The sequence below is a fragment of the Bombus vosnesenskii genome, unplaced genomic scaffold, assembly GCF_011952255.1.
Source record: "Bombus vosnesenskii isolate JDL3184/JDL3185 unplaced genomic scaffold, Bvos_JDL3184-5_v1.1 scf7180000013667, whole genome shotgun sequence".
NCBI lineage: Eukaryota > Metazoa > Arthropoda > Insecta > Hymenoptera > Apidae > Bombus > Bombus vosnesenskii.
This window is the reverse complement of record NW_022883175.1, coordinates 631-7,965: the sequence shown is the minus strand read 5'-3', so window position 1 is coordinate 7,965 and position 7,335 is coordinate 631. Positions and strand designations below refer to the sequence as shown.

The 7,335-nt window shown below is 35.6% G+C and overlaps 1 long non-coding RNA gene across 2 annotated transcripts; it reads right to left on the bottom strand.

Annotated features, from left to right (window-relative positions):
• Positions 1-5,410: 5,410 nt before the first annotated feature.
• Positions 5,411-7,004, bottom strand: LOC117238875. Of its 2 annotated transcripts, none has more exons than XR_004494288.1 (2): positions 6,370-7,004; positions 5,411-5,618 (listed from the first exon to the last, which is right to left on the bottom strand). It is a non-coding gene; the product is annotated as an uncharacterized LOC117238875 (long non-coding RNA). The 2 variants fall into 2 exon arrangements; XR_004494289.1 differs by having other exon boundaries at positions 5,411-5,615.
• Positions 7,005-7,335: the final 331 nt, after the last annotated feature.

The window sequence follows — 7,335 nt, the reverse complement described above, 5'->3', positions numbered from 1 at the left end:
TACGTTACATTCTACGCGTTAATGTAATGTGATTTTTATTTCTAATCGAAGTTATTTAAAATTTGTAGTATCTCAATAAAAAATTAACAGCCTGCAAAAACTTCACAGAAGCATTAGTATCTTCGAAACTATTGAATTCAAATGGCTAATATTCTTTAACAATATGCACTCGACGACGTTTATCGAGAGAAGTATGTAACGTAATAGTTAAACTTTCAATTCATATACATATATCGTTTATGAAAAAGTAGTCATTCTGCTTTTGTGATCTGTGACACACTATAAATTCTCATAAGCTAACTAACGCGTAATCTTCTGTAACGTATTAATGTAATATAGGTATGTATATCTCGACTTTGAGCAGCCAATTGGTGATAAATAAGCTTTAGTACATACACGTACTTTCTTACACGTAACAAGAGACCAGTTAACATCTCTGCTCTTAAAAGAAAAACGAAAGAAACTCTGAAAAGCTGCAGAGTTCAGGTCGAATAACACCAGCTCAGATAAATGACCCTCTAACTTACCTTTGTCCTCATCGACGTCAGTGATTTTAAAGCTAGTTATAAAGTGTACTTCTCAGCCAGCGTCCACGGCAGTCAATATTATTTAACGGGTCTTAACGCGATGTAAAAAGGGAAAAAGGAGGAAAGAAGGAACAGGGAAGCAAAGAGGAAAAACGAATTTTTCATTTTCTCGAAGCTGGATCAAGTTTCAGGCTGCTCGCCAAAGAGTCTGTAGCTAACGAGACAAGATTAGACAAACCACGCTTTAAAATTTCCACAGAACTATAATAATCCTCGAAATCAATACGATTCGTCGATCCATCGCCTGATTAAAAAATGAGATAGGATGAAGCTCACTAGTCGGCCTTTGAACTTTCAATAGTGCTTACGGCTCGTATACTCTAGTTTGAATGCTACAATGTAAGCCAAGTCAGCTGTAACTAGCGTTCGCGTGATTGTCGCTATCTATTATTCACGCGTTACACGTTCACCAGACAAACGCGTCTACCGGTTGACATTGTTTTCTGTCCTGAGTTTCAAAGCAATTATGTTGCTTCGTGTAATCAAATCTCGCCAAACGAACGATAAGTTCTTGTTTGATCTTACACAGTTATTAAAACTATACAAGTTAAACCAATCTAGCCTAAACAAGTAATGTCGTTATATATTCTTTTTTAAATCTATATATTGTTTAATAAATCGTGGTTAGGATATAGTAGCTGACAAAAATATTCGGACAAATATATTTGTAGAAACATTTTAGGAGTGGCACTATTTAATACTGTACTGTGACTATCATGGTCGTGTTGGTATTATTCGAAACTAATCTGAAAATCTGTATGGAATTTGTAAGATATTTAGTACGAGTACTGTGCATTACTGATATGTACACAACCGAGACGAGATAACGAAGGTACTGCTCTCCATCGTTCATCGCTACGCGTTGCCAATAGCAACGTATAATGCATATATATCTCGCAAAGACCATAAAAGTACCCAATGGAACCACGTTTAATATTTGATAATAATGTCCCATTACAGTTTCGTCATTTTCAATTAATTAAACACGATCCTCTCTTTAAAAATTAGAAGATAAAATACGTAATACAAATCTACTCGAAATCTTTTAAACCTTACGGACGACTACTTATGGTCTTTAAAAGCAGCAGGGATTAGCAGAATATTAACTGCGGATTTTTCTTGGACCGCAGCATGCAATATGGAATATGATTATTAAAATGTACACTGAAAATTTCATATCCATAAGATACTCGTGCTTGTAGAACCTTGAAAATGAATTCTTAACCCAAATAGTCGACCGCGATACTCGAGAAATTTTGTGAAGCTGACGTCAATACCAATATGTACCGTCGTTGTGCTATTATTTCGTGATAAGCCGTATTGATTGCACTTCCATTTCACGGAATTAATTTTTCCACACAAAAAGTGATAACGATAATCGAAAAAAGAAAAATATACTACCACTTTTCGTATCAGCATACACAAGCGCGCTCGATTTTACACGAGTATACAATTTGCAAATTCGACGGAACGATCGGATTTAATTATTTTTTCGATATTTCAGGCATCAAGGTTTATTTACACATCGAACGTTGAAATACGGCGAAATACAAAATGTACAAACCACTCTGGACATTAATTAACTTTAAACGTTATTGATTAATTAAAGAAACCAACCATTGTGTTGATTTTTACATTTTGAAAAATTGTTATCCACTTTTGCTTTGTTTAAAAATTGAAAAAAAAAATACGTTTATTGTAAGTCACGAGTATCTCTTTTATTTATTTAAACTTTAGATCAAATATTACAATTTATAAATATATCATTTATTTAGATATACTTGTAATATCTGTTTTATAAGTTTCTACAACCATTTATCTATTTATCTATTTTATTTGCACATAATCTTTAAAGACTGATTTTGTAAAGAATAAAAAATTGTGATTCTATTTAAAAACGATCGTGTCAGACTCAAGTGATAAGCGATATATATTTCAGCGATATATATATTCAGATTTCACCATCACATAAACGGTGCATAAACGGTGCTATTGGAAACGTTTCACAATGGACGTCTTACAAGCGCCTGCGATGTCCGTCATATGTAAAGCTATACCACTGAATCACGGCCGACATTTAGTGATTAAGGTCGATCACTTAGAGCTGTTAATCCGACATAATGGCGAGCAATACATCGAAGACATTATTGGAAACACAGTTACAGTTCAATTTCATTGAGCTTATTTGCAAATAAATGTGTACAATATATTTTAGAGGTTTTAAATATTATTGCTGACTAAACTTCGCGTCTGCGCATCATCTTTCTTTAACTTTTTTTGCATTTTCTTATCGACGCATGAAGACGAAATGCGTAAATTTTATTATTTATTTAAACATTACTATATTGTGCTCAAAGTAGCGGAATATCGTTTTATTATCAATATATGAAGAACTAAAAGAATTAAAAAAGAATTAAAAAAGAATTAAAAAAATATGTAGTTCAATCAATACTTCGCGTATTTTTCTATCTCCACAAGACAATATCCGGACCAGTTACGCTTACAGTATCAACAAAGATTTGTCCAGCCATACGGAATAAATCGTACTCGGTAGTTTAAAAGTATTAACCGCACGAACTCCAGAAACACTTTTCAAGTAACTTTCGAACCAATAAATCCCCGAACTAAGAACTGTCATATTTCGTCTCTATTTATCGAATATTGTTAGAAAATGCAACAAAAAGAAGTTAAATAGAAAAAGTACTTGGAAACTTAAAAGAAAAAATCTCGAAAAATCTCTTAATACTTTTTACTGTCGTCTTGAGACGCACCATATGTTAAGCTTCTTCGTAGTTACAACTTTTACCGCAGATGTAACGAACTGACAAATGCTTCGAATGGCGCGCGCGCGTCGACGCCTACACTTAAATTTTAAATAAATGTTTTTAAATAAATGTTTAAAATAATACATTAAATGTATTAACTTTGTTGCGCAGTTTCATTTAATTTCTTACGATATGGAGGGTTTGATTACGTTTAAGATATCTATTTGAATCTTTTAAATTCGAAGTTTTTTAAAAAATTACCTTAAACTGTATAAAATTAAATCGTCTTTCCACTTTGTTGTATCATAAAACAGTTACTTAAATTCAAACCTTACCGTCGTCTTAAAATATTCTATATTTTCCTCGTCTCCCTACAGTAAAAAATCTCCCTACAGAAAGAATAAAGAAGAATAAATTCCCATACGTTAAATTTCGCGTGATTGATGGAATACATAACGATAACGAGAACTAACTAGCGACAACAAGCAACCATTAGCAAGGACAACTGGCGACTATAACTGTCGTCTCTATGATATATGGCGACTAAGGAGAACAGCCAGCAACTACGGATTACATGTAACAACCAACTGCCCCACTTCTAAAAGGCAACTAACTTGCAAACCCTTTGATGGTTTCTGTAGCGTGATATACCCCTTGAACGTGGTTAAAGAATGTGGTCGCCGCTGGACGGCCGTTTGACAGCAGAGCGATCTCGCCAATTCAAAGCTTGACATTACAAACTACCGAGAATCATTAGGCTCGTTATCGAGCATCTAGCTTTCAGAAGGTGCTTTATCATATGGTATGACTTCACGATATTTTTATAGCAAGAAGAATGGCCAACCTCTAACAAAACAAATTTTTACTAAGTGCTGCATGTGAGCTGCAGGCCGGCCTACTAGGGAAATTTGACGAATGAATAAACTAAAATATATACGAATATATTCGTTATATCATAAAATGCCCGCATTATGTTCTCTAACACCATAGAGGAAACTAAATTTATATATTAAAAAATTGGAATACCTGTTATAAGAGAGTTAATTAAATTCTAACCTATCGATGACTCCATAAAAACCTTTATTTCCTAAAAATGTATATCTTCCAAATTCTCCTTAGAAAGTATCATAGAGAAAATATGAAACCTGAAAAGTACATCACGCTGATGCCTCGATCAAACCTGAAAAGTACATCACGCTGATGCCTCGATCAACCCTCGTGCTTCGCAGTCCATGTGTCCGAGCGATGAATTCCCTCCAAACAAGGAAAAACCAAAGGGTGGTCTTCTTCGAAGGACGTGAGAGGGTAAGGGAAGCAACGGGAACGATGATCACGCGATATACTGGCGGCGTACGTATAGAACGGCTGTTGCGAGCGAGTTCGCAAGAAACAAGAAGAAAAAAGGAATCGTAGGCCGACGCGACTATACGCTGTCGACGGACAAACAGCGACTGAGCCTAACTGAAACGAACTCTGTCGCAGTATGAGCACGGGCTACGTTCGCGGGTCGATCGAACACGTTCCGCGTCTCTCCTCGGCACCGGCGTCAAAACCACCCCCGACGAGCGCAACGCACTGGTGCACCTGCAATATTAACCACTGGTCTTTCCTTTTTCGCGCGATATTATATCAGCACCTATGATACCATTTCAAAGACCGCAATCAAAACATTAAATACCGCATTAAAGCCATACAATAATTCGCAATATTCATTCGTAAACGTTATTGTATATGTGCTTAATTAATCGTTATTATGTTTCGAATGATTTACTACCTCGTATTCCATAAGCAGATATATGGTTCATTTTCACCTCAAGTACGATATAATTTGTAACAAATATTTATAATTCACAATGTAAAATATTTATAATTCATTGGAAATATTTTTCTATCACGGTATAGTGGTCAAATTTCACATAAATCACAAACATGTGGTAGTCAGAAGCTATACTCACGACATGAAAAATCATGAAGATGTCATGAAAAATGGCGCCCGTCCATATATATTCAAACGCAACGAACAAGTTCGAACTTTTCGAGAACAAACGATTTGTTCGATAACATCTGTCGCGAGCTTCTCTTCCTTTAACGATAACAATTGACAACTAAAGCTCGAGAGGCTCGTAAGGATGAACAGCGACGAGTATCTAGAAGCTATGTACTCACCTATGTACGCAAGGAGACTCCAACACCAAGGACGTTGCAAGTTTCGAGAAGCGAAGATGGAAACTGAAGTAGCACGTCAGGTCAACTCCGGCGAAAACTGCTAAAGAAAGAAAAATCCAACTAATTTGTTTCCAACAATAAAATGAAATTAATTTGTTTCACAAATTATTAACTGGATATTATTCAAAAATTATTCAAAATTCGCTTGATTGATTCACGGCCCGGGACATTTGGGTCATACCATTTTGGTAATGGACGAAAATGGCAGAAGGAAGAACGACCGTTTTTTTCATATTTCTCTGTCCCCGGGAAACGATGGAATGCCCGAGCACCTTGTTTCATTTCTTCTCGACATCAATTTCAATCTTTTTAAACGAAATATAATCTGAACGATGAAAAGTTCATTCAAATAACGCTCCGCGCCAAACACTCACGAAAATTAAGAAGAAACACGGAAAATTCGCGAATAAAACGGATTTCTTTGTCCCAGTGAGATAATAAACCTCGTTCGCGTATTGGTTTTTAAAATCAATATATCCACCAATGTGCACTCGTTTAACAAGGGTGATGGAACGTGCCAAAAATCTCTCAAGGGGGGCTTGGCAACGGAAGAGTCGAAAACGTCACAATTATGAATGAAAAATTCGAATAGTTGCTGATTTTACAGTCGAAACCGATAAAGAACTCCAGACATTCCCCCAATTAATTTACAATAAATTCGCGAAAATGATCGATTGCTGACGTCATTGTATTCTAGAAAGATTGTAAAACGATAAGAATTTATTGAAAAAACTTATATTCGATGATAACACTTCTAATAAGAGTACTAAGAGGAGCGATTCTGTACTCACCTTCCTGTCTCGAAGTACCGAACGCAATTAACCGTCCGCCCAGGATGGAACCGTTCGGAACTTTTGTAAGTCACTGCACGGCCGCTGCGTATGGTGGAAATGTAATAGATATAAGTACAGAGCGCGTGAGCGAACTAAAAACGCGATAGAGAAGTAGAGAGAGGATGTTCCGTCCTTGTCTAATGACGCGCACTTGTACGGGAAATATGTAACAGCGGTATACGAGCAGCGTCAGTGTCCACTAGTGTGCATGCCTGATTAAACAAGGACAGGAAGTATCTATACATGGTGTTCTCTTTCTATTTCCATGTTGCATCCATCTTACTATACAGTACACACACTCAGCTATTCTATCATTATATTTGTGCGTTGCTTATGTGTGAACCAAACATTTCCATGGCAACAAATCGTTTGTCTCTTGTTTGATGCACGGTTTTCAACGGAGTTGAAAGAATTTTTTAAGAGAAACGTAATGGACGGGTTGTTTTTAAAGTAATAAACGGAAATTCTCGTATCCATTGAGAAACGATAGGCGATTTGAAAGTGTCACTATGAACGGTGATTTATCGATGCAAGGTAGTATGAATAAGATATTTTATAATCTGCGAAAAAAGGTAAGGAATATTCTAGATTTTAGATTTTAGATTTTAGATTTTAGAATTTAGAATTTCCACGTCACAGACGAGTGTGTTTTGTTATTTGATTTGTAATATTGCTGCAGTTCTCTTAATAGCTGTTCGTTTCATGCGATACTCGCACATAGTATCTATGACTTTTGCTTCTAACAATTTTTATAATTAGGCTGTATCAAATATTTTTAACGTTCGTGTTTCATGAAAAATCATGTGTAACTCGTTGAATTCGCAAATGTAACAAAAAATTACATGAAAAAACTTATATTATTGTAATGAAAAAATAATTACATTAGGAGGAGAGTCGTATTTCGGAACGTCATCGCAACATATT